The sequence below is a fragment of the Sarcophilus harrisii genome, chromosome 1, assembly GCF_902635505.1.
Source record: "Sarcophilus harrisii chromosome 1, mSarHar1.11, whole genome shotgun sequence".
Taxonomy (NCBI): domain Eukaryota; kingdom Metazoa; phylum Chordata; class Mammalia; order Dasyuromorphia; family Dasyuridae; genus Sarcophilus; species Sarcophilus harrisii.
Genome location: NC_045426.1, coordinates 209,615,817 through 209,622,142, shown reverse-complemented (window position 1 = coordinate 209,622,142; position 6,326 = coordinate 209,615,817).

Sequence of the window (6,326 nt, the reverse complement as noted above, 5' to 3'; positions counted from 1 at the left end):
AGTTCATCTCTAAAATGGGAAGATCTACTAAGTGATTGCTAAGGCCCCATTTGACTCTTAAGATGATCATTTCCTAGTCAGAAAATTGTAACCTACTTTAGGGAGATGTGCTTTGTTAAGTACTGTTAGAGATTCATCCCGTTCTTCTGAATTTTAACCTTCCTATTAGATTGTTCGTTGAAAGATCTGATCTATTCTTATTACTGCCTGTGAATAACATGTCTCATTACTTAACAGTCTTTAGGAGCCACGTGAAGACTTATAATAACAGTTTCAGTAAATATTCAAGGTGATTTTAAGTAGGGCCTGCAAGCATATGACACTGAGTTATAGGTCACTTCATCATTTTAAATATCACCCACAATTGCTAATATGTGTATATATATGTGTGTGTGTGTGTGTATTTATTTTTATTTACTATTTTTATCTTTAACAAATGTGATGATATCTAGGTAACATCAACACAGTGAGTTTAAGTACAATATACATCATTTACTCTAGGAGCTTACCTTTCCTGATTGACCCTAACTTTTAGTGCCAACTTTCACAAAATTGTTTTTCATTTCAACTATTTTGTGTGAGGGTGTTTATGAACTTAATATTTATAATGTATTTTTCTATGTCTTTATCACCCCTGTTGTTAATGCAAGCTTATTGTAACTAGGGGTTCTTTCATTCTTTGTATTTTTATCCCCAGTGCCTAACACTGTGCTTGATCATAGATGCTCAATAAAAAAAAACCTTTTTATTATGATAATGATGCAGACATTGATAAATTAAGGATCTATCAGACTACTTTTAGCAGGTCATTTTTCTGCTCAAAACCCTTTAAAGGCTTGGTACTGCAACCTTTCTTTGCTATTTTATATCCCACCCCTCCTCTCTTGGCACTGTGCTCTCACCTGGAACCACATCAGTCCTCCTAAACATCCTTCAAAGTCTGACTCAAATACATCCATAAAACTTTCGTAGCCATCCTAGAATGACACACAGAATTTAGAACTAGTAGTCTTAGATCTTCTAGTTGGACTACAAGAAGAATTGGTCCCTGAGTCTGAATTGGTCTGAGCCTGCAGTGAGTGGTTGGTTTTGTGGTTTTGTGAGTGGGGTTGGGTGGGAATGTTACAAATAAGATCTGGCTACCAGAGGCTGAAAGGATAATTTTTTTTAGTATATTCACACCATAATGCCACTGCTTGTTATGACACTATATAAATATATTCATTTGAGACCATTATATGTAATGGCAATTGTCAGTGATAAATTGTTTTTTGCTGGGGTTTTTTTTGGCAATACATGTCTAAAAGCTTTTGATATTTTGCACTTATGTTTCTTATAAATAGAAAAACTATTTTATGTTTAATTTACTAGTAATTTCTTTTGATCAGTTTTGTACTTTTTAAAGATATTTCTCAGGATTTTTTGCTTTAGGAAGGAATTACTTGAAAATTACTATTGATTTTTCCTCTGAAGCATCAATTTATTTTGTTTATTTTACTTTATGAAGAATTACCAAAGAGCAGTTTATTCTTATTTACAATCTTTCCCCTTTTGCTGTATGAGCTATGCTTTAAAAAGCAGTAACCATGACATGAAGAATCTTTCTAATCTGAAACAAAATTAGCTTTGCTTGAAAGAGCAGCATTCTTTTTGTGTACTCAAGTTAATTGATACAGTAATTTAATCATTGAACTGCTGTTCACATTTCATGTGTAAGTCACTTAGCTTGATTTTTTTTTTCTTTTTTAGAATATCTAGGCTGATGAGCATTTAAATGGATTTGTTTGTAGCATTTAAAAAATACCCACAAAATTGATTACATCATGACATCCGTCAGATCTTGTATTCAGATTTAGTCAATTTATTCTGAAGCTTTCCTTAGGAAAAAAATAATCTAGATTTAATACTAAGCTACATGCTTTTCTTTTTTTAAACACAAAAAGCCAGAGTAACACAATACATTTCCTTAAATTCTCTGTCTTTCCCTCTTTCTTATCCACTTTCATCACCTCCCCTCCTGTTTTTTCCTTTACTACATTTTTAACCTCAAGTAATATTTCCTTTAAATTTGACTGATCTGTGATCACAGCACTGACCTCTACCCTTGAAAGACTTGCAGCAACTCTCAGGGGCAATGCCAATAGTACTTTGCAAGTTGGCTGGCAGGGATTATTTCCCAGGCCCTGAAACCCATGACCTTCAACAAAGAATGAATGTCTGCACCACACATAAATTTCTTCAACCCAGTGATTGAAAGCCTCAGCTTGGCTACCTACTATATGAATCAGAGTCCATGACTTCTTTGTAGAAGATGGATAATTTAGTGCTGTATTTAAAGCCATGTGTTCTATGCCCACGTGGGTTAATTTACTGTTAGAGGTGAATGCATTCTGTTTTTGGCCCCTAGATAGTGTTAGTACAGAAGTAAATCTGAAATTTTGGAATGAGAATTCGGGGGTGGCTTTATGGTGATTAGAGGGCACCTTACTTGTTATTACCAAAGTGCCACTGACAGTGCTCTCTGTCAGCATTCTCTTGACTTGTCTGATTTAGGTATCCCAGAGAGAATTTCTATTGCTTCCCAAGCTCTCATTACAACAATAATGTAATGCTGATTGCCATGATGTTCAGAGAATACATTAAAATATTGAATTAAATTTAGATTGATTAATAAACATCCTTGAATTTCTAGTTTGGTTTTTGGATTTTATTCCATGATGCAGCAAGTTATTATTGAGCACTTACTATGAATGGTGCTTATAGGCATATGTTTCTTTAATAAGATTTGTTGTATATAGTTTAAAATTTTTTGCCAGTTTTTTAAGTAACGGAAATTAATTGTAAATAGTAGTAAGCAGCTAGTTTAAACTTGGGTGAGCCAAATAATGTTTCATTAAATGGTTATATTCTTTTCTCACCCACAAGATTCTTATCCTGTGGTATAGTTTAACCTATAGCTGGGAGGTAGGTAGAAGCCTTTGTTCTACATTGCCTGGAAACAAAAAGGAACAAAAAGATGTTATATGTGTGTTGACATTATCACATTGATATTATGGGATAATGCTGATACTAATATTATCTGCCTATAGATTCAGTCAGAGATTTTCCAGAAATATAATCAATTTAGGTCACTCTGCTGTTCTTTGTCATACTTGCTATCACTTTATGGAGTCTGTCAGACACATACATACATATCCTCCTCCCTCCATATCTACACATACACACCAAAAGCCTGTAGATTTTTCATCTATCTCCATGTCATAATTTGGTCTGCTGTTGATGGCCCCTATATAGTGTTAGTACAGAAGTAAATCTGAAATTTTGGAAATGAGAATCCAGGGGTAGCTTTTCAGTTGTGTTCAAATCTTTGTTGTCCCCGTTTGGGGATTTTATTGGCAAAAGATACTGGAATGATTTGCTGTTTCCTTCTCCAGCTTGTTTTACAGATGAGGAACTGAGATAAACAGAGTTAAGTGATTTTCTCAGTGTCACACTGCTAATAAATGTCCAAGGCAGAATTTGCACTCATGAAGATAAATTTTCCTGATTCCAAACCTAGTGTTCTATCCTCTGTACCATATAGCAGCTCCAGTCATTCTTTATCCATATTTCTTTTCTTTACTGGTCCAGATTTTTTTGGTGGTTTTAGATTTCATCCAAATGATCTTCACTGTTCCAGAGTATAATGTAAGAAGAAATCATCACAATATCACTCACAATGATAAGAGTTTTTGGAGCACATTATCATATGGGGAATCCCTCTTTGATTTGGACTTTATAATGTATCACCTCTATAACATTAATGAACACCTTTGATAATCATGGGTGTCTTGTTGTTTATACTTTACCTGATATTAGTGATTAGTCATCAAGCAAGGTTACCTCTATTATAATAACTTTCAGGGATTTTGCATGATTTTGTTATGTACAGGAGAGATAACCTATTAAGAGAGATTTGGTGAGCAGGACCAGGAGATCATTATATACTTCAACAACAATACTATATGATGACCAGTTCTGATTGACCTGGCCATCCTCAGCAAGGAGATCAACCAAATCATTTCCAATGGATCAGTAATGAACTGAACCAGCTACGCCCAGAGAAAGAACTCTGGGTGATGACTAAAAACCATTACATTGAATTCCCAATCCCTATATTTATGCACACCTGCATTCTGGATTTCCTTCACAAGTTAATTGTACAATATTTCAGAGTCTGATTCTTTTTGTACAGCAAAATAACGGTTTGGTCATGTATACTTATTGTGTATCTAATTTATATTTTAATATATTTAACATCTACTGGTCATCCTGACATCTGGGGGAGGGGGTGGGGGGTAAGAGGTGAAAAATTGGAACAAGAGGTTTGGCAATTGTTAATGCTGTAAAGTTACCCATGTATATAACCTGTAAATAAAAGGCCATTAAATAAATAAATAAAAAAATGAGAAAAAAAAAAAGATTTGGGAAAAATCAAAGCATAATTAATTGACCTTAAATTTCTCCCTGAAACAAAGGCTCATCTTTTTTATAATACCAACTTTTTACTTCTTATGGTATGGAAATGAGTCATGGAATACTGTAGTCTCAAAAGAATTAAAAATGAGTTATCATTCAGAGAGCAGTAGGGAACATGGTAGGTGTAATAAGCAGGCTGAACATGGAGAACCTAGTGTAGCTCTTGTTGTGCATTTATACAACTTTCATTGCCTGATACTGAATTTACAGTCTAGTTATTACATCTTCTAAATGCTTTATGAATAGCTCTGAGGAGCTGAGAGAGTGGGGAGAGATTTTTTTTGGTGTTTTGGTTCCTAAGCCCCTATGTGCTTTCCACTATGATTATGAGTTGAGAATAAATTAGTTTGCTTTTTTTTTTTTTTAAAAGAAAAGAATATTTACTAAGGTAGTATAATATGAAGTTAGTACAAAATATTGTCCCCTCCTCGCCACCCCCAGACTATGATATACTCTTCCCCAAATATATATGGAGTCTAGAAGTTCATTATCAAGTTTATAGATAATGTATAGAAAAAGGCTAATTCATGACTGCTGGAAATCCTTTTGCTGGAATCCTTAAGATGTTCCCCTTATATAGGATATGACTTCATTTTTTTTATGCTTTTGTAAAGCCTTGAATCTACTTTGTTTGTGGCTCTTAATGCAGATGCTACCCTCTGCAAATCTGGGAATGATTTTAGGATGGCAATGGGAAGATGAATAGTTCTTCACATCTGTGAAGGTCATGATATCTTCCTTTAATCTGAAGTGGGCATACGAGGATAAGAACTAAAGCTATTCTTCTTTTCTCTCATTCAGTTTCATTTTAGAGGTTTAGGTAATCTTAGTTTTCTTCTGTGCTTGTTCAAATCTTGGGTGGTTCTGACCTAGTTGGGTTATACACAACATCTGCAGGCTATGTCTAGTTCTCTTCAGGCAATCCAAAGAGATTTCTTTGAACACTTAGGTAGATGCTTAGGTCTTGTTCTCACTCATCTAATAAATGTATTTAGCATAAATGGCATAGCATGTATAACCTGTATTGAATTGCTTGCATTCTCAGTGGGGGAGAGAATAAAGAGGGAGAAAGAGAGAGAATCTGGAGCTCAAAGGTTTAAAAAGAAATAACATTTTACACGTAACTGCAGAAAAATAAAATAATTAAAAAAAAAGACAAATGGCATAAAGTATCTACCCTACCCTTATATCACTATGTCTTTTCTTTTAAACTAACTAGTTAGAGAAAAATAAATATAATGAATGTAAATGAATAAATTATTGGGTTGGAAGTCAGGAGCTATAGTTTTGAGAAAACATTGATCTTCTATCTGGAACCCATGGCAATTCCCTTGGGGCCCCATGCAGGAAAGGGAAGTAACAAGTGCTATGTAAAGGTTTAAATCTCTAAAATATTTTAAGTGTTTGAAGACTATTTTGGCTTGTGTATGGGCAGAGAATTAGAGGAGCTAGACTACAGCCAAGGATAATTTTTATGTTATTTATATTATTCAGATTCATTTACCAGGAGTGACTAAGTCAGGGCAAGATTTGCTTTTTCATCTTCTATTGAATTTTTATTGGCTAATTCTAACATTTCAAAGACATAATCTTCTCTCTTCTCCCTCTGGTTCCCATATAAACTCTAGTTATAGCACATTTGTTGAAAGTAAAGTAATTATTATGATGTTCTGAAGGACCTATTGCTGAATTTTTTTGGGTATAATTTGTTTTTTTTTTTTGGTATAATTTATATAATGGTATAATTTTGGTATAATTTGTCATAATGGATTGGCTTGAAATCTGCAGGCTGTACCTTCTCTCCATCT